General features: G+C 39.2%; 1 long non-coding RNA gene across 4 annotated transcripts in view; it reads left to right on the top strand.

Annotated features, from left to right (window-relative positions):
* LOC133645338 (uncharacterized) overlaps positions 1 to 13649 on the top strand; it is a 222881-nt gene extending 209232 nt beyond the window's left edge. For all 4 annotated transcript variants that reach the window (XR_009825017.1, XR_009825016.1, XR_009825014.1 and 1 more), the window contains one exon: positions 13197 to 13649. This is a non-coding gene — a long non-coding RNA (uncharacterized LOC133645338). The remainder of the gene's footprint in view (positions 1 to 13196) is intronic.
* Positions 13650 to 21791: the final 8142 nt, after the last annotated feature.

The following is a 21791-nucleotide window of genomic DNA, read 5'->3' as shown; positions in this document are numbered from 1 at the left end:
GTACAATTCTGGTGCTGTAGTTGTAGGAGATGTCTCAAAACGTCATCAGGAGTCCCTACAAAACCTAAAAATGGCATAAAATGCTTTTTTTGGGAAAACTTTTTTTTTACAAAAAAAAATTCCAAAAAACGGACTTGCTTCAGCAGCACAATTCTGGTGCTGTAGTTGTAGGAGATGTCTCAAAACGTCATCAGGAGTCCCGACTAAACCCGTAAATGTAAGAAAATGTAAGAAAATGCATTTTTTAAGAAAAACATTTTTTGCTAAAATGTCGTAAGGGGGGACCCTGTCGTAAAAATGCCAAAAAACGGATTTGCTTCAGCAGCACAATTCTGGTGCTGTAGTTGTAGGAGATGTCTCAAAACGTCATCAGGAGTCCCGACTAAACCCGAAAATGGAAGAAATTAGAAGAAAATGCATATTTTACGGAAAAAAAATATTTTGCAAAATGTCGTTAAAAAATTCAAAAAAACGGACTTGCTTCAGCAGCACAATTCTGGTGCTGTAGTTGTAGGAGATGTCTCAAAACGTCATCAGGAGTCCCGACTAAACCCGTAAATGTAAGAAAATGCATTTTTTACGAAAAACATTTTTTGCTAAAATGTCGTAAGGGGGGACCCTGTCGTAAAAATGCCAAAAAACGGACTTGCTTCAGCAGTACAATTCTGGTGCTGTAGTTGTAGGAGATGTCTTAAAACGTCATCAGGAGTCCCTACAAAACCTAAAAATGGCATAAAATGCTTTTTTTGGGAAAACTTTTTTTTTACAAAAAAAAATTCCAAAAAAATGACTTGTTTGAATAGCACACTTCTGGTGCTGTAGTTGTAGGAGATGTCTCAAAACGTCATCAGGAGTCCCGACTAAACCCGTAAATGTAAGAAAATGTAAGAAAATGCATTTTTTACGAAAAACATTTTTTGCTAAAATGTCGTAAGGGGGGACCCTGTCGTAAAAATTCCAAAAAACGGACTTGCTTCAGCAGCACAATTCTGGTGCTGTAGTTGTAGGAGATGTCTCAAAACGTCATCAGGAGTCCCGACTAAACCCGTAAATGTAAGAAAATGCATTTTTTTAGAAAAACATTTTTTGCTAAAATGTCGTAAGGGGGGACCCTGTCGTAAAAATTCCAAAAAACGGACTTGCTTCAGCAGCACAATTCTGGTGCTGTAGTTGTAGGAGATGTCTCAAAACGTCATCAGGAGTCCCGACTAAACCCGTAAATGTAAGAAAATGTAAGAAAATGCATTTTTTAAGAAAAACATTTTTTGCTAAAATGTCGTAAGGGGGGACCCTGTCGTAAAAATGCCAAAAAACGGACTTGCTTCAGCAGTACAATTCTGGTGCTGTAGTTGTAGGAGATGTCTCAAAACGTCATCAGGAGTCCCTACAAAACCTAAAAATGGCATAAAATGCTTTTTTTGAGAAAACTTTTTTTTTACAAAAAAAAATTCCAAAAAACGGACTTGCTTCAGCAGCACAATTCTGGTGCTGTAGTTGTAGGAGATGTCTCAAAACGTCATCAGGAGTCCCGACTAAACCCGAAAATGGAAGAAATTAGAAGAAAATGCATATTTTACGGAAAAAAAATATTTTGCAAAATGTCGTAAAAAAAATTCAAAAAAACGGACTTGCTTCAGCAGCACAATTCTGGTGCTGTAGTTGTAGGAGATGTCTCAAAACGTCATCAGGAGTCCCGACTAAACCCGTAAATGTAAGAAAATGCATTTTTTAAGAAAACATTTTTTTGCTAAAATGTCGTAAGGGGGGACCCTGTCGTAAAAATGCCAAAAAACGGACTTGCTTCAGCAGTACAATTCTGGTGCTGTAGTTGTAGGAGATGTCTCAAAACGTCATCAGGAGTCCCTACAAAACCTAAAAATGGCATAAAATGCTTTTTTTGGGAAAACTTTTTTTTTACAAAAAAAAATTCCAAAAAACGGACTTGCTTCAGCAGCACAATTCTGGTGCTGTAGTTGTAGGAGATGTCTCAAAACGTCATCAGGAGTCCCGACTGAACCCGTAATTGTAAGAAAATGCATTTTTTAAGAAAAACATTTTTTGCTAAAATGTCGTAAGGGGGGGACCCTGTCGTAAAAATGCCAAAAAACGGACTTGCTTCAGCAGCACAATTCTGGTGCTGTAGTTGTAGGAGATGTCTCAAAACGTCATCAGGAGTCCCGACTAAACCCGAAAATGGAAGAAATTAGAAGAAAATGCATATTTTACGGAAAAAAAATATTTAGCAAAATGTCGTAAAAAAAATTCAAAAAAACGGACTTGCTTCAGCAGCACAATTCTGGTGCTGTAGTTGTAGGAGATGTCTCAAAACGTCATCAGGAGTCCCGACTAAACCCGTAAATGTAAGAAAATGTAAGAAAATGCATTTTTTAAGAAAAATTTTTTTTGCTAAAATGTCGTAAGGGGGGACCCTGTCGTAAAAATGCCAAAAAACGGACTTGCTTCAGCAGTACAATTCTGGTGCTGTAGTTGTAGGAGATGTCTCAAAACGTCATCAGGAGTCCCTACAAAACCTAAAAATGGCATAAAATGCTTTTTTTGGGAAAACTTTTTTTTTACAAAAAAAAATTCCAAAAAACGGACTTGCTTCAGCAGCACAATTCTGGTGCTGTAGTTGTAGGAGATGTCTCAAAACGTCATCAGGAGTCCCGACTAAACCCGTAAATGTAAGAAAATGTAAGAAAATGCATTTTTTAAGAAAAACATTTTTTGCTAAAATGTCGTAAGGGGGGACCCTGTCGTAAAAATGCCAAAAAACGGATTTGCTTCAGCAGCACAATTCTGGTGCTGTAGTTGTAGGAGATGTCTCAAAACGTCATCAGGAGTCCCGACTAAACCCGAAAATGGAAGAAATTAGAAGAAAATGCATATTTTACGGAAAAAAAATATTTAGCAAAATGTCGTAAAAAAAATTCAAAAAAACGGACTTGCTTCAGCAGCACAATTCTGGTGCTGTAGTTGTAGGAGATGTCTCAAAACGTCATCAGGAGTCCCGACTAAACCCGTAAATGTAAGAAAATGTAAGAAAATGCATTTTTTAAGAAAAAATTTTTTTGCTAAAATGTCGTAAGGGGGGACCCTGTCGTAAAAATGCCAAAAAACGGACTTGCTTCAGCAGTACAATTCTGGTGCTGTAGTTGTAGGAGATGTCTCAAAACGTCATCAGGAGTCCCTACAAAACCTAAAAATGGCATAAAATGCTTTTTTTGGGAAAACTTTTTTTTTACAAAAAAAAATTCCAAAAAACGGACTTGCTTCAGCAGCACAATTCTGGTGCTGTAGTTGTAGGAGATGTCTCAAAACGTCATCAGGAGTCCCGACTAAACCCGTAAATGTAAGAAAATGTAAGAAAATGCATTTTTTAAGAAAAACATTTTTTGCTAAAATGTCGTAAGGGGGGACCCTGTCGTAAAAATGCCAAAAAACGGATTTGCTTCAGCAGCACAATTCTGGTGCTGTAGTTGTAGGAGATGTCTCAAAACGTCATCAGGAGTCCCGACTAAACCCGAAAATGGAAGAAATTAGAAGAAAATGCATATTTTACGGAAAAAAAATATTTTGCAAAATGTCGTAAAAAAAATTCAAAAAAACGGACTTGCTTCAGCAGCACAATTCTGGTGCTGTAGTTGTAGGAGATGTCTCAAAACGTCATCAGGAGTCCCGACTAAACCCGTAAATGTAAGAAAATGCATTTTTTACGAAAAACATTTTTTGCTAAAATGTCGTAAGGGGGAACCCTGTCGTAAAAATGCCAAAAAACGGACTTGCTTCAGCAGTACAATTCTGGTGCTGTAGTTGTAGGAGATGTCTTAAAACGTCATCAGGAGTCCCTACAAAACCTAAAAATGGCATAAAATGCTTTTTTTGGGAAAACTTTTTTTTTACAAAAAAAAATTCCAAAAAAATGACTTGTTTGAATAGCACACTTCTGGTGCTGTAGTTGTAGGAGATGTCTCAAAACGTCATCAGGAGTCCCGACTAAACCCGTAAATGTAAGAAAATGTAAGAAAATGCATTTTTTACGAAAAACATTTTTTGCTAAAATGTCGTAAGGGGGGACCCTGTCGTAAAAATTCCAAAAAACGGACTTGCTTCAGCAGCACAATTCTGGTGCTGTAGTTGTAGGAGATGTCTCAAAACGTCATCAGGAGTCCCGACTAAACCCGTAAATGTAAGAAAATGCATTTTTTTAGAAAAACATTTTTTGCTAAAATGTCGTAAGGGGGGACCCTGTCGTAAAAATTCCAAAAAACGGACTTGCTTCAGCAGCACAATTCTGGTGCTGTAGTTGTAGGAGATGTCTCAAAACGTCATCAGGAGTCCCGACTAAACCCGTAAATGTAAGAAAATGTAAGAAAATGCATTTTTTAAGAAAAACATTTTTTGCTAAAATGTCGTAAGGGGGGACCCTGTCGTAAAAATGCCAAAAAACGGACTTGCTTCAGCAGTACAATTCTGGTGCTGTAGTTGTAGGAGATGTCTCAAAACGTCATCAGGAGTCCCTACAAAACCTAAAAATGGCATAAAATGCTTTTTTTGAGAAAACTTTTTTTTTACAAAAAAAAATTCCAAAAAACGGACTTGCTTCAGCAGCACAATTCTGGTGCTGTAGTTGTAGGAGATGTCTCAAAACGTCATCAGGAGTCCCGACTAAACCCGAAAATGGAAGAAATTAGAAGAAAATGCATATTTTACGGAAAAAAAATATTTTGCAAAATGTCGTAAAAAAAATTCAAAAAAACGGACTTGCTTCAGCAGCACAATTCTGGTGCTGTAGTTGTAGGAGATGTCTCAAAACGTCATCAGGAGTCCCGACTAAACCCGTAAATGTAAGAAAATGCATTTTTTAAGAAAACATTTTTTTGCTAAAATGTCGTAAGGGGGGACCCTGTCGTAAAAATGCCAAAAAACGGACTTGCTTCAGCAGTACAATTCTGGTGCTGTAGTTGTAGGAGATGTCTCAAAACGTCATCAGGAGTCCCGACTAAACCCGTAAATGTAAGAAAATGTAAGAAAATGCATTTTTTACGAAAAACATTTTTTGCTAAAATGTCGTAAGGGGGGACCCTGTCGTAAAAATGCCAAAAAACGGACTTGCTTCAGCAGTACAATTCTGGTGCTGTAGTTGTAGGAGATGTCTCAAAACGTCATCAGGAGTCCCTACAAAACCTAAAAATGGCATAAAATGCTTTTTTTGGGCAAACTTTTTTTTTACAAAAAAAAATTCAAAAAACAGACTTGCTTCAGCAGCACAATTCTGGTGCTGTAGTTGTAGGAGATGTCTCAAAACGTCACCAGGAGTCCCGACTAAACCCGTAAATGTAAGAAAATGTAAGAAAATGCATTTTTTAAGAAAAACATTTTTTGCTAAAATGTCGTAAGGGGGGACCCTGTCGTAAAAATGCCAAAAAACGGATTTGCTTCAGCAGCACAATTCTGGTGCTGTAGTTGTAGGAGATGTCTCAAAACGTCATCAGGAGTCCCGACTAAACCCGAAAATGGAAGAAATTAGAAGAAAATGCATATTTTACGGAAAAAAAATATTTTGCCAAATGTCGTAAAAAAAATTTAAAAAAACGGACTTGCTTCAGCAGCACAATTCTGGTGCTGTAGTTGTAGGAGATGTCTCAAAACGTCATCAGGAGTCCCGACTAAACCCGTAAATGTAAGAAAATGCATTTTTTAAGAAAACATTTTTTTGCTAAAATGTCGTAAGGGGAGACCCTGTCGTAAAAATGCCAAAAAACGGACTTGCTTCAGCAGTACAATTCTGGTGCTGTAGTTGTAGGAGATGTCTCAAAACGTCATCAGGAGTCCCTACAAAACCTAAAAATGGCATAAAATGCTTTTTTTGGGCAAACTTTTTTTTTACAAAAAAAAATTCAAAAAACGGACTTGCTTCAGCAGCACAATTCTGGTGCTGTAGTTGTAGGAGATGTCTCAAAACGTCATCAGGAGTCCCGACTAAACCCGTAAATGTAAGAAAATGTAAGAAAATGCATTTTTTAAGAAAAAATTTTTTTGCTAAAATGTCGTAAGGGGGGACCCTGTCGTAAAAATGCCAAAAAACGGACTTGCTTCAGCAGTACAATTCTGGTGCTGTAGTTGTAGGAGATGTCTCAAAACGTCATCAGGAGTCCCTACAAAACCTAAAAATGGCATAAAATGCTTTTTTTGGGAAAACTTTTTTTTTACAAAAAAAATTTCCAAAAAACGGACTTGCTTCAGCAGCACAATTCTGGTGCTGTAGTTGTAGGAGATGTCTCAAAACGTCATCCGGAGTCCCGACTAAACCCGTAAATGTAAGAAAATGTAAGAAAATGCATTTTTTAAGAAAAACATTTTTTGCTAAAATGTCGTAAGGGGGGACCCTGTCGTAAAAATGCCAAAAAACGGACTTGCTTCAGCAGCACAATTCTGGTGCTGTAGTTGTAGGAGATGTCTCAAAACGTCATCAGGAGTCCCGACTAAACCCGAAAATGGAAGAAATTAGAAGAAAATGCATATTTTACGGAAAAAAAATATTTTGCAAAATGTCGTAAAAAAAATTCAAAAAGACGGACTTGCTTCAGCAGCACAATTCTGGTGCTGTAGTTGTAGGAGATGTCTCAAAACGTCATCAGGAGTCCCGACTAAACCCGTAAATGTAAGAAAATGTAAGAAAATGCATTTTTTAAGAAAAACATTTTTTGCTAAAATGTCGTAAGGGGGGACCCTGTCGTAAAAATTCCAAAAAACGGACTTGCTTCAGCAGCACAATTCTGGTGCTGTAGTTGTAGGAGATGTCTCAAAACGTCATCTGGAGTCCCGACTAAACCCGTAAATGTAAGAAAATGTAAGAAAATGCATTTTTTAAGAAAAATTTTTTTTGCTAAAATGTCGTAAGGGGGGACCCTGTCGTAAAAATGCCAAAAAACGGACTTGCTTCAGCAGCACAATTCTGGTGCTGTAGTTGTAGGAGATGTCTTAAAACGTCATCAGGAGTCCCTACAAAACCTAAAAATGGCATAAAATGCTTTTTTTGGGAAAACTTTTTTTTTACAAAAAAAAATTCAAAAAACGGACTTGCTTCAGCAGCACAATTCTGGTGCTGTAGTTGTAGGAGATGTCTCAAAACGTCATCAGGAGTCCCGACTAAACCCGTAAATGTAAGAAAATGTAAGAAAATGCATTTTTTAAGAAAAACATTTTTTGCTAAAATGTCGTAAGGGGGGACCCTGTCGTAAAAATGCCAAAAAACGGACTTGCTTCAGCAGCACAATTCTGGTGCTGTAGTTGTAGGAGATGTCTCAAAACGTCATCAGGAGTCCCGACTAAACCCGTAAATGTAAGAAAATGCATTTTTTAAGAAAACATTTTTTTGCTAAAATGTCGTAAGGGGGGACCCTGTCGTAAAAATGCCAAAAAATGCACTTGCTTCAGCAGTACAATTATGGTGCTGTAGTTGTAGGAGATGTCTCAAAACGTCATCAGGAGTCCCTACAAAACCTAAAAATGGCATAAAATGCTTTTTTTTGGCAAACTTTTTTTTTACAAAAAAAAATTCAAAAAACAGACTTGCTTCAGCAGCACAATTCTGGTGCTGTAGTTGTAGGAGATGTCTCAAAACGTCATCAGGAGTCCCGACTAAACCCGTAAATGTAAGAAAATGTAAGAAAATGCATTTTTTACGAAAAACATTTTTTGCTAAAATGTCGTAAGGGAGGACCCTGTCGTACAAATTCCAAAAAAAGGACTTGCTTCAGCAGCACAATTCTGGTGCTGTAGTTGTAGGAGATGTCTCAAAACGTCATTAGGAGTCCCGACTAAACCCGTAAATGTAAGAAAATGTAAGAAAATGCATTTTTTACGAAAAACATTTTTTGCTAAAATGTCGTAAGGGGGGACTCTGTCGTAAAAATTCCAAAAAACGGACTTGCTTCAGCAGCACAATTCTGGTGCTGTAGTTGTAGGAGATGTCTCAAAACGTCATCAGGAGTCCCGACTAAACCCGTAAATGTAAGAAAATGTAAGAAAATGCATTTTTTACGAAAAACATTTTTTGCTAAAATGTCGTAAGGGGGGACTCTGTCGTAAAAATTCCAAAAAACGGACTTGCTTCAGCAGCACATTTCTGGTGCTGTAGTTGTAGGAGATGTCTCAAAACGTCATCAGGAGTCCCGACTAAACCCGTAAATGTAAGAAAATGTAAGAAAATGCATTTTTTACGAAAAACATTTTTTGCTAAAATGTCGTAAGGGGGGACCCTGTCGTAAAAATGCCAAAAAACGGACTTGCTTCAGCAGCACAATCCTGGTGCTGTAGTTGTAGGAGATGTCTCAAAACGTCATCAGGAGTCCCGACTAAACCCGTAAATGTAAGAAAATGCATTTTTTTAGAAAAACATTTTTTGCTAAAATGTCGTAAGGGGGGACCCTGTCGTAAAAATTCCAAAAAACGGACTTGCTTCAGCAGCACAATTCTGGTGCTGTAGTTGTAGGAGATGTCTCAAAACGTCATCAGGAGTCCCGACTAAACCCGTAAATGTAAGAAAATGTAAGAAAATGCATTTTTTTAAGAAAAAATTTTTTTGCTAAAATGTCGTAAGGGGGGACCCTGTCGTAAAAATGCCAAAAAACGGACTTGCTTCAGCAGTACAATTCTGGTGCTGTAGTTGTAGGAGATGTCTCAAAACGTCATCAGGAGTCCCTACAAAACCTAAAAATGACATAAAATGCTTTTTTTGGGAAAACTTTTTTTTTACAAAAAAAAATTCCAAAAAACGGACTTGCTTCAGCAGCACAATTCTGGTGCTGTAGTTGTAGGAGATGTCTCAAAACGTCATCAGGAGTCCCGACTAAACCCGTAAATGTAAGAAAATGTAAGAAAATGCATTTTTTAAGAAAAACATTTTTTGCTAAAATGTCGTAAGGGGGGACCCTGTCGTAAAAATGCCAAAAAACGGACTTGCTTCAGCAGTACAATTCTGGTGCTGTAGTTGTAGGAGATGTCTCAAAACGTCATCAGGAGTCCCTACAAAACCTAAAAATGGCATAAAATGCTTTTTTTGGGCAAACTTTTTTTTTACAAAAAAAAAATTCAAAAAACAGACTTGCTTCAGCAGCACAATTCTGGTGCTGTAGTTGTAGGAGATGTCTCAAAACGTCATCAGGAGTCCCGACTAAACCCGAAAATGGAAGAAATTAGAAGAAAATGCATATTTCACGGAAAAAAAATATTTTGCAAAATGTCGTAAAAAAAATTCAAAAAAACGGACTTGCTTCAGCAGCACAATTCTGGTGCTGTAGTTGTAGGAGATGTCTCAAAACGTCATCAGGAGTCCCGACTAAACCCGTAAATGTAAGAAAATGTAAGAAAATGCATTTTTTAAGAAAAACATTTTTTGCTAAAATGTCGTAAGGGGGGACCCTGTCGTAAAAATGCCAAAAAACTGACTTGCTTCAGCAGTACAATTCTGGTGCTGTAGTTGTAGGAGATGTCTCAAAACGTCATCAGGAGTCCCTACAAAACCTAAAAATGGCATAAAATGCTTTTTTTGGGAAAACTTTTTTTTTACAAAAAAAATTCCAGAAAACGGACTTGCTTCAGCAGCACAATTCTGGTGCTGTAGTTGTAGGAGATGTCTCAAAACGTCATCAGGAGTCCCGACTAAACCCGTAAATGTAAGAAAATGTAAGAAAATGCATTTTTTACGAAAAACATTTTTTGCTAAAATGTCGTAAGGGGGGACCCTGTCGTCAAAATGCCAAAAAACGGACTTGCTTCAGCAGCACAATTCTGGTGCTGTAGTTGTAGGAGATGTCTCAAAACGTCATCAGGAGTCCCGACTAAACCCGTAAATGTAAGAAAATGTAAGAAAATGCATTTTTTAAGAAAAATTTTTTTTGCTAAAATGTCGTAAGGGGGGACCCTGTCGTAAAAATGCCAAAAAACGGACTTGCTTCAGCAGTACAATTCTGGTGCTGTAGTTGTAGGAGATGTCTCAAAACGTCATCAGGAGTCCCTACAAAACCTAAAAATGGCATAAAATGCTTTTTTTGGGCAAACTTTTTTTTTACAAAAAAAAATTCAAAAAACAGACTTGCTTCAGCAGCACAATTCTGGGGCTGTACTTGTAGGAGATGTCTCAAAACGTCATCAGGAGTCCCGACTAAACCCGTAAATGTAAGAAAATGTAAGAAAATGCATTTTTTAAGAAAAACATTTTTTGCTAAAATGTCGTAAGGGGGGACCCTGTCGTAAAAATGCCAAAAAACGGACTTGCTTCAGCAGTACAATTCTGGTGCTGTAGTTGTAGGAGATGTCTCAAAACGTCATCAGGAGTACCTACAAAACCTAAAAATGGCATAAAATGCTTTTTTTGGGAAAACTTTTTTTTTACAAAAAATTTTTCCAAAAAACGGACTTGCTTCAGCAGCACAATTCTGGTGCTGTAGTTGTAGGAGATGTCTCAAAACGTCATCAGGAGTCCCTACAAAACCTAAAAATGGCATAAAATGCTTTTTTTGGGAAAACTTTTTTTTTACAAAAAAAAATTCAAAAAACGGACTTGTTTGAGCAGCACAATTCTGGTGCTGTAGTTGTAGGAGATGTCTCAAAACGTCATCAGGAGTCCTGACTAAACCCGTAAATGTAAGAAAATGTAAGAAAATGCATTTTTTATGAAAAACATTTTTTGCTAAAATGTCGTAAGGGACCCTGTCGTAAAAATGCCAAAAAACGGACTTGCTTCAGCAGCACAATTCTGGTGCTGTAGTTGTAGGAGATGTCTCAAAACGTCATCAGGAGTCCCGACTAAACCCGTAAATGTAAGAAAATGTAAGAAAATGCATTTTTTAAGAAAAACATTTTTTGCTAAAATGTCGTAAAGGGGGACCCTGTCGTAAAAATTCCAAAAAACGGACTTGCTTCAGCAGCACAATTTTGGTGCTGTAGTTGTAGGAGATGTCTCAAAACGTCATCAGGAGTCCCGACTAAACCCGAAAATGGAAGAAATTAGAAGAAAATGCATATTTTACGGAAAAAAAATATTTTGCAAAATGTCGTAAAAAAAATTCAAAAAAACGGACTTGCTTCAGCAGCACAATTCTGGTGCTGTAGTTGTAGGAGATGTCTCAAAACGTCATCAGGAGTCCCGACTAAACCCGTAAATGTAAGAAAATGTAAGAAAATGCATTTTTTAAGAAAAACATTTTTTGCTAAAATGTCGTAAGGGGGGACCCTGTCGTAAAAATGCCAAAAAACGGACTTGCTTCAGCAGTACAATTCTGGTGCTGTAGTTGTAGGAGATGTCTCAAAACGTCATCAGGAGTCCCTACAAAACCTAAAAATGGCATAAAATGCTTTTTTTGGGAAAACTTTTTTTTTACAAAAAAAAATTCAAAAAACGGACTTGCTTCAGCAGCACAATTCTGGTGCTGTAGTTGTAGGAGATGTCTCAAAACGTCATCAGGAGTCCCGACTAAACCCGTAAATGTAAGAAAATGCATTTTTTACGAAAAACATTTTTTGCTAAAATGTCGTAAGGGGGGACCCTGTCGTAAAAATTCCAAAAAGCGGACTTGCTTCAGCAGCACAATTCTGGTGCTGTAGTTGTAGGAGATGTCTCAAAACGTCATCAGGAGTCCCGACTAAACCCGAAAATGGAAGAAATTAGAAGAAAATGCATATTTTACGGGAAAAAAATATTTTGCAAAATGTCGTAAAAATTTTTTAAAAAAAACGGACTTGCTTCAGCAGCACAATTCTGGTGCTGTAGTTGTAGGAGATGTCTCAAAACGTCATCAGGAGTCCCGACTAAACCCGTAAATGTAAGAAAATGTAAGAAAATGCATTTTTTAAGAAAAACATTTTTTGCTAAAATGTCGTAAGGGGGGACCCTGTCGTAAAAATGCCAAAAAACGGACTTGCTTCAGCAGTACAATTCTGGTGCTGTAGTTGTAGGAGATGTCTCAAAATGTCATCAGGAGTCCCTACAAAACCTAAAAATGGCATAAAATGCTTTTTTTGGGAAAACTTTTTTTTTACAAAAAAAAATTCCAAAAAACGGACTTGCTTCAGCAGCACAATTCTGGTGCTGTAGTTGTAGGAGATGTCTCAAAACGTCATCAGGAGTCCCGACTAAACCCGTAAATGTAAGAAAATGTAAGAAAATGCATTTTTTAAGAAAAACATTTTTTGCTAAAATGTCGTAAGGGGGGACCCTGTCGTAAAAATTCCAAAAAACGGACTTGCTTCAGCAGCACAATTCTGGTGCTGTAGTTGTAGGAGATGTCTCAAAACGTCATCAGGAGTCCCGACTAAACCCGAAAATGGAAGAAATTAGAAGAAAATGCATATTTTACGGGAAAAAAATATTTTGCAAAATGTCGTAAAAATTTTTTAAAAAAAACGGACTTGCTTCAGCAGCACAATTCTGGTGCTGTAGTTGTAGGAGATGTCTCAAAACGTCATCAGGAGTCCCGACTAAACCCGTAAATGTAAGAAAATGTAAGAAAATGCATTTTTTAAGAAAAACATTTTTTGCTAAAATGTCGTAAGGGGGGACCCTGTCGTAAAAATGCCAAAAAACGGACTTGCTTCAGCAGTACAATTCTGGTGCTGTAGTTGTAGGAGATGTCTCAAAATGTCATCAGGAGTCCCTACAAAACCTAAAAATGGCATAAAATGCTTTTTTTGGGAAAACTTTTTTTTTACAAAAAAAAATTCCAAAAAACGGACTTGCTTCAGCAGCACAATTCTGGTGCTGTAGTTGTAGGAGATGTCTCAAAACGTCATCAGGAGTCCCGACTAAACCCGTAAATGTAAGAAAATGTAAGAAAATGCATTTTTTAAGAAAAACATTTTTTGCTAAAATGTCGTAAGGGGGGACCCTGTCGTAAAAATTCCAAAAAACGGACTTGCTTCAGCAGCACAATTCTGGTGCTGTAGTTGTAGGAGATGTCTCAAAACGTCATCAGGAGTCCCGACTAAACCCGTAAATGTAAGAAAATGTAAGAAAAAGCATTTTTTACGAAAAACATTTTTTGCTAAAATGTCGTAAGGGGGGACCCTGTCGTAAAAATTCCAAAAAACGGACTTGCTTCAGCAGCACAATTCTGGTGCTGTAGTTGTAGGAGATGTCTCAAAACGTCATCAGGAGTCCCTACAAAACCTAAAAATGGCATCTCCTCCCACAGTACCTCCGTGTCTCCGCAGTGAGCCGTGCGCCTCACCTGCCGATCTTCCCCCTGGACTCTGACTGCCTTCCTCGACCCCCGCACTCGGACCTGGACTTCTGGACGCCTCTCTCCTGCCCCCACGGACCTCGCTCGGATCACGAACCTCTTTTGCTTCGCCCCTCTGGACTTCTTTGCTGCCACAACCAACACACACTTACAATAACCTCTGGTAACTTATATTTGGTTAACTTCTACACATAGCCCTGCATCCACACACATAGTAGCATACACACCCGACGTAATCATCAAGCTCAAATAAAACCCGTTGAGCTAGACCTCCTGCTGTCGTACCGTCTCCTTCCCCCTTCGTCTTACGTAACAGTACCGGTACCAAAATGTATTTTGATACTTTTCTAAAAAAAGGGTACCACAAAAAATTGCATTATTAGCTTTATTTGAACAAAACATCTTAGTGTACATGAAACATATGTTTATTATTGTCATTTAGTCCTCAAATAAAATAGTGAACATACTAGACAACTTGTCTTTTAGTAATAAGTAAACAAACAAAGACTCCTATTTAGTCTGCTGACGTATGCATTAACATATTGTCATTTATCTACCTATTATTTTATACACATTATGAGGGACAAACTGCAAAAATTGATTATTAATCTACTTGTTCATTTGCTGTTAAAATCTGCTTATTTTCCGTTTCAACATTTTCTATCTACACTTTTGTTCAAATGTAATAATCACTTATTCTTCTCTTCTTTGATACTTTACATTAGTTTTGGATGATACCACACATTTAGGTATCGATCTGATACCAAGTAGTTACAGGATCATACATTGGTCATTTTCAAAGTCCTCATGTGTCCAGGGACGTATTTACTGACTTTATAAACATAATATACATTTACAAAAAAAAGGAAAAAAGATTTTGTGACGATAAAAAATATCGATGTAATCATAGTAGTATCGACTAGATACGCTCTTGTACTTGGTGTCATTACAGTAGATGTCAGGTGTAGATCCACCCATGTCATTTGTTTACATTGTGACGGCGGTGAGATATTGTATCCTCCTACGGTGTGTAGTGAAGCATGTTTAGGTATTCCTCATCCTCCAGTGATAATGCTACTTGTAAAAAACGTACTTTATTTGTCGCCATGGAGGCCAGGATTAGTGATTTAGAAGTAGCTGAAACACTGTGGATGTGTGTTAGCTGCGAGCTAGTTAGCCATGTCTTAAAGCAGCTCTTCCTGAGGGTGTTTCAGTGTTATAACTTCACCTTTATCTTTACTTTTTACACCAAAATGCGTCCATTCTCCCTTTTCTGTCTACACACTGTGTCTGCTTGTAAGTACTCTGTGTGTGTGTGCTGCCCAACAGCAGTAAAACCAGCAATGTCATGATTGACTATTTGCTTGATCAGTAACTTAACAAAGCTCCAAAGTTTTGGTTCACCTCCATCGTAGTTCACTAAGACGGGTCCTCGATTATATTTGTCATTAGGGCCTGGAATCTAGCTCTGCAAGACCTGGGACAGCTGAGTGGTTAACACTGTCGGCCACCAAGCAAGGGGTACTGGGTTCAAATCCCAGTAGGGAGTTAGTGTTTTGTTTCACTATCATTGTGATTTAGTGAGACAGGTTCTCAATTAAATATGTCATTGGGGCCCGAAATCTAGCTTCAAGAAGACCAAGAATAGCTTAGTGGTCAAAGCAGCTAGTACCCAATCAAATGGGACTGGGTTCAAATCCCAGTCAGATCGTTTGGTGACTAGGAAAGATCCAGTCAGAGAAATTACTCTTTTATATCATAGTTTACTGAGACAGGTTCTCAACTAAATATGTCATTGGGGACGGAAATCTCCTTTCAAGAATACCACAGATAGCTGAATGGTTAAAGCAGCTAGCTCCCAATCAAAGGGTTCTGGGCTTAAATCCCAGTCAGGTCACTCTGAAGGTAGTAAAGATCTAGTCAGAGGAATAAATCTTTTGTGTGATAGTTTAAAGGTTCTCAATTGTATATGTTATTGGGGCCCAAAATCTAGTACCAAAAAGACTAAGGGTAGCTGAATGGTTAAACAGCTAGCTCCCAATCATAGGGTTATGGGTTCAATCCCAGTCAGATCAATGATCTTTGATTTGTGTTTTGTAACATGTATTTAAAACAACAGAGTTCTCCTCTCTTAGAAAGGATTTTTGACCTGCATTTTTCCACAGTACAGTGCTCCCGTCAAACAAGATCTTTGATTAGTGTTCTGTGACAGGAGCACTCCACTGTATAATCCTGAATCAGATGCACCTGTGTGAGGTCGTTAGCTGCATAAAGACACCTGTCCACCCCATACAATCAGTAAGAGCCAAACATTCAGCATGGCTAAGAGCAAAGAGCTGTCCAAAGACACCAGAGACAAAATTGTACAACTCCACAAGGATGGAAAGGGCTACGGAGAAATTGCCAAGCAGCTTGGTGAAAAAAGGTCCACTGTTGGAGCAATCATTAGAAAATGGAAGAAGCTAAACATGACGGTCAATGTCAATGGGAGTGGAGCCCCATGCAAGATATCACCTGGTGGGGTCTCAATGATGCTAAGAAAGGTGAGGAATCAGCCCAGGACTACACGGCAGGACTTGGTCAATGACCTGAAAAGAGCTGGGACCACTGTTTCCATGGTCACTGTTGGTAATAACGTCATGGTTTGAAATCATGCATGGCACGGAAGGTTCCCCTGCTTAAACCAGAACATGTTAAGGCCCGTCTTAAGTTTGCCAATGACCATTTGGATGATCCAGAGGAGTCATAGTAGAAAGTGTTGTGGACAGTGTTTTATCACATCTCCATCATAGTTTACAGACACAGGTTCACCATTAAATCTGGTCTTAAGAAAACCCAAGGTAGCTCAGTGGGTTACATCAATACTGTTAACCAAGGGGTACTGGGTTCAAGTCCCACTTACAGTTTTATATCATAGTTTACTGAGACAGGTTCTCAATTAAATGTTTCATTGGGGCCCGAAAACTTTGTTCTAGAAGACCAAAGATAGCTGAAGGGTTAAACAGCTACCTCCCAAACAAAGGGTTCTGGGTTCAATCCCAGTCAGGTCACTCTAAAACTAGTAAATATTGAGTCAGAGCAATTAATCTTTTAAATGAAAGTTTACTGAGACAGTTCTCAATTATATATGTCATTGGGGCCCGGAAATCTGGTAATAAAAAGAACAAGAATGGCTGAATGGTTAAACAGCTAGCTTACAATCAAGGGGTTCTGGGTTCAATCCCAGTCTGGTCACTCTACAACTACTAAATATCCACTCAGAGCAATTAATCTTTTAAATGAAAGTTTACTGAGACAGTTCTCAATTATATATGTCATTGGGGCCCGGAAATCTGGCAATTGTATGGCCGAGGATAGCTGAATGGTTAAACAGCTAGCTCCCAACAAAGGGTGCATGGGTTCAATCCCAGTCCAAGGTCCAAGCAAGGGAGGGGAGTAGCGTTATGTGGGGGTGTATCACCTCCCCCACACAGAGTAAAGTCAAGTGATAGCTGGTTAATTAACTTATAGTTAAAAAGGTAAGTATGAGTAATAATAATAACAAATAGTCTATAGTCCAAAAGTCAAGGGTAACCTCGGGGGTTAGCTCCTCCTCCTTGCCGAGGCTAAAGTTGGCTGAGATGGGCGGGAATAGAAAGATAGATAATTAATTCATTGTGAGTGTTGACCAATCAGCTCTCCTGGTCTGACTAATTGCAGTTGAAAAAAAAAAAAACTGCAATTTATACAATGAAAAATAATAATTGAATAATAAAAAAATGAGATTAATAAAAACATGTCTGTCATGCAATTGAGATAATTGTAATTGAGATAATTAATTATCTCAATTGAGATAATTAAGATAATTAATTATCTCAATTACAATTATCTCCAATTATCTCAATTGCATGACAGACATGTTTTTATTAATCTCATTTTTTTATTATTCAATTATTATTTTTTTTATTGTATCAATTGCAGTTTGTTTTTTTTATTATCTCAACTGTAATTAGTCAGACCAGGAGAGCTGATTGGTCAACACTCACAATGAATTAATTATCTATCTTTCTATTCCCGCCAACTTTAGCCTCGGCAAGGAGGAGGAGCTAACCCCCGACTTTTGGACTATTTGTTATTATTATTACTCATACTTACCTTTTTAACTATAAGTTAATTAACCAGCTACCACTTGACTTTACTCTGTGTGGGGGAGGTGATACACCCCCACATAACACTACTCCCCTCCCTTGCTTGGACCTTGGACTGGGATTGAACCCATGAACCCTTTGTTGGGAGCTAGCTGTTTAACCATTCAGCTATCCTCGGCCATACAATTGCCAGATTTCCGGGCCCCAATGACATATATAATTGAGAACTGTCTCAGTAAACTTTCATTTAAAAGATTAATTGCTCTGAGTGGATATTTAGTAGTTGTAGAGTGACCTGACTGGGATTGAACCCTTTGATTGGGAGGTAGCTGTTTAACCCTTCAGCTATCTCTTGTCTTCTAGAATAAAGTTTTAGGGCCCCAATGAAACATTTAATTGAGAACCTGTCTCAGTAAACTATGATATAAAACTGTAAGTGGGACTTGAACCCAGTACCCCTTGGTTAACAGCATTGATGTTACCCACTGAGCTACCTTGGGTTTCCTAAAGACCAGATTTAATGGTGAACCTGTGTCTGTAAACTATGATGGAGATGTGATAAAACACTGTCCACAACACTTTCTACTATGACTCCTCTGGATCATCCAAATGGTCATTGGCAAACTTAAGACGGGCCTTAACATGTTCTGGTTTAAGCAGGGGAACCTTCCGTGCCATGCATGATTTCAAACCATGACGTTATTACCAACAGTGACCATGGAAACAGTGGTCCCAGCTCTTTTCAGGTCATTGACCAAGTCCTGCCGTGTAGTCCTGGGCTGATTCCTCACCTTTCTTAGCATCATTGAGACCCCACCAGGTGATATCTTGCATGGGGCTCCACTCCCATTGACATTGACCGTCATGTTTAGCTTCTTCCATTTTCTAATGATTGCTCCAACAGTGGACCCTTTTTCTCCAAGCTGCTTGGCAATTTCTCCGTAGCCCTTTCCATCCTTGTGGAGTTATACAATTTTGTCTCTGGTGTCTTTGGACAGCTCTTTGCTCTTAGCCATGCTGAATGTTTGGCTCTTACTGATTGTATGGGGTGGACAGGTGTCTTTATGCAGCTAACGACCTCACACAGGTGCATCTGATTCAGGATTATACAGTGGAGTGCTCCTGTCACAGAACAAAGATCTTGTTTGACGGGAGCACTGTACTGTGGAAAAATGCAGGTCAAAGATCATTTCTGTGACAGGAGCACTCTGCTGTTTTTAAATACATGTTACAAAACACAAATCAAAGATCTTGTTTGACGGGAGCACTGTACTGTGGAAAAATGCAGGTCAAAGATCCTTTCTGTGACAGGAGCACTCTGTTGTTTTTAAATACATGTTACAAAACACAAAATCTAGCTTCAAGAAGACCAAGAATAGCTTAGTGGTCAAAGCAGCTAGTACCCAATCAAATGGGACTGGGTTCGAATCCCAGTCAGATCGTTTGGTGACTAGGAAAGATCCAGTCAGAGAAATTACTCTTTTATATCATAGTTTACTGAGACAGGTTCTCAACTAAATATGTCATTGGGGACAAAAACCGCCTTTCAAGCAGACCACAGATAGCTGAATGGTTAAAGCAGCTAGCTCCCAATCAAAGGGTTCAGGGTTCAAATCCCAGTCAGGTCACTCTGAAGGTAGTAAAGATCTAGTCAGAGGAATAAATCTTTTGTATGATAGTTTAAAGGGTTGAACGAGAGTTCCCACCAGAATCCTCAAGGTGCTTTTGTTGACCAGAGAGGAGATTCTATAGAGAAATCTCTCTTTCTTAAGGTTGATGTGGGACCCAAACAGGATGGATTCCGTTTTACCCAAGTGTATGGATAGCTTGTTGTCAGCGAGCCAGGTGCAAGTTCTACAGAGTTCAGCACTGAGGATTTTCTCCACCTGTGAATTGTCCTTGCCGGATACCAGCAAGGCCGAGTCATCCGCAAACAAAAACAATTCACAGTCGCATGCCGATGACATGTCGTTTATGTATACCAGGAACAGTAAAGGCCCTAATATACTGCCTTGGGGGACTCCACAGCTCACTGAGAGGGGGGGGGGGGGACACGGTGCCGTTCACCTCTACCACCTGTTTCCTCCCCTCCAAGTAGGATTGCATCCAGCTCCATGAGGTTTTGTTAAATCCGATTGCTCTGAGCTTATCCAACAGTATCTGTTAGTCTGTCTCTACCCCCCTCGGTGAAGCGACATCCGGTGGTCCATGTATCCCAGAGTAAGCCTGTCTCCAGTTCTCCACTCTCTTCCCCTGACCCTACCCCTCTGGATAACGGTGACCCAGTTTGGACCGTCAAGGAGATCCTTGGGGTCCGTCGGCGAGGTAGGGGCCTGGTATTTTTGGTACATTGGGAGGGTTATGGTCCAGAGGATAGATCCTGGGTGTCGGCCTCCTACCTTGCTGACCCCACCCTTCTGGAGGACTTCTATCAGGTCAACCCTGGAGCTCTCCGGCGCTCGTTGAGAGCCTCGCATAAGAGGGGGGGCACTGTTACGGCGCTCGCGCAGTCTGCTTCTCCCTCCTCGGCAGGAGCTCCTCGAAGCTACGCTGCAAGCACCGCAGGACACGCCCCCGCACGCGCCACGCAGACCACGGCCACGCGCCTCCACAGCCGGCGGCAATCATCAATCAACGCACCTGGTCTTGACGAGAAGCAGCAGCATAAAGGCTCACTCCACTGACTACTCCACGCCGGAACAAAGCCCTGATTCAGTAAGCTTCACGTCTCTGGCTCCTCACCTGTGTCTCTCTCTTTTGCTCGCTTTGTCTCCCTCGTGTCTAGTCCTTATTTGTCCTTGTCATCTCCTGTTCCCACAGTACATCCGTGTCTCCGCAGTGAGCCGTGCGCCTCACCTGCCGATCTTCCCCCTGGACTCTGACTGCCTTCCTCGACCTCCGCAGTGGATGGAAAGAGTGGATGACTAAGAGTGTATGAATAAGAGTGGATGACTAAGAGTGTATGAATAAGAGTATATGAATAAGAGTGTATGAATAAGAGTGTATGAATAAGAGTGTATGAATAAGAGTGGATGACTAAGAGTGTATGAATAAGAGTGTATGAATAACAGTGTATGAATAAGAGTATATGAATAAGAGTATATGAATAAGAGTGTATGAATAAGAATGTATGAATAAGAGTATATGAATAACAGTGTATGAATAAGAGTATATGAATAAGAGTATATGAATAAGAGTGTATGAATAAGAGTATATGAATAAGATTATATGAATAACAGTGTATGAATAAGAATGCATGAATAAGAGTGTATGAATAAGAGTGGATGACTAAGAGTGGATGACTAAGAGTGTATGAATAAGAGTGTATGAATAAGAGTGTATGAATAAGAGTATATGAATAAGAGTATATGAATAAGAGTGTATGAATAACAGTGTATGAATAAGAGTGTATGACTAAGAGTGGATGACTAAGAGTGTATGAATAAGAGTGTATGAATAAGAGTATATGAATAAGAGTATATGAATAAGAGTGTATGAATAACAGTGTATGAATAAGAGTGTATGAATAAGAGTGGATGACTAAGAGTGTATGAATAAGAGTGGATGACTAAGAGTATATGAATAAGAGTGGATGACTAAGTGTGTATGAATAAGAGTGAAGTGAAGTGAATTACATTTATATAGCGCTTTTTCTCAAGTGACTCAAAGCGCTTTACATTGTGAAACCCAATATCTAAGTTACATTTAAACCAGTGTGGGTGGCACTGGGAGCAGGTGGGTAAAGTGTCTTGCCCAAGGACACAACGGCAGTGACTAGGATGGCGGAAGCGGGGATCGAACCTGCAACCCTCAAGTTGCTGGCACGGCCGCTCTACCAACCGAGCTATACCGTCCCAGAGTATATGAATAAGAGTGGATGAATAAGAGTGTATGAATAAGAGTGTATGAATAAGAGTGGATGACTAAGAGTGTATGAATAAGATTTATTCATGTATTTTATTATATAAAAATGGGAGCCATTACCTCCCTGCTTGGCACTCAGCATCAAGGGTTGGAATTGGGGGTTGAATCACCAAAATGATTCCCGGGCGCGGCCACCGCTGCTGCTCACTGCTCCCCTCACCTCCCTGGGAGTGATCAAGGGTGATGGTTCAAATGCAGAGAATAATTCCGCCACACCTAGTGTGTGTGTGTGTGACAATCATTGGCACTTTAACTGAACTTTTAATGATGTTATTCATATTATTCAGATTGAAAAGCTTAAGGGGCCGCATGTGGCCCCCGGACGTTCATTTGCCCAGGTCTGTGCTAAGGTGATCTCTAGAAGTGGTCCACACTCCATGTCAGTAGGTGGCGGTAATGCACACCAGAAGGTTGCTTGCCAACCTGCTATAAAAACAAAAGAAGAAGAAGAAGATCCACACTTCCGGGTGGTGATGACGTCGGGTCGTGACGTCAT

The sequence above is a fragment of the Entelurus aequoreus genome, unplaced genomic scaffold (assembly GCF_033978785.1).
Source record: "Entelurus aequoreus isolate RoL-2023_Sb unplaced genomic scaffold, RoL_Eaeq_v1.1 HiC_scaffold_43, whole genome shotgun sequence".
Taxonomy (NCBI): Eukaryota; Metazoa; Chordata; class Actinopteri; order Syngnathiformes; family Syngnathidae; genus Entelurus; species Entelurus aequoreus.
The sequence above is the reverse complement of the archived record's forward strand: the minus strand, read 5'-3'. Positions and strand labels throughout refer to the sequence as shown.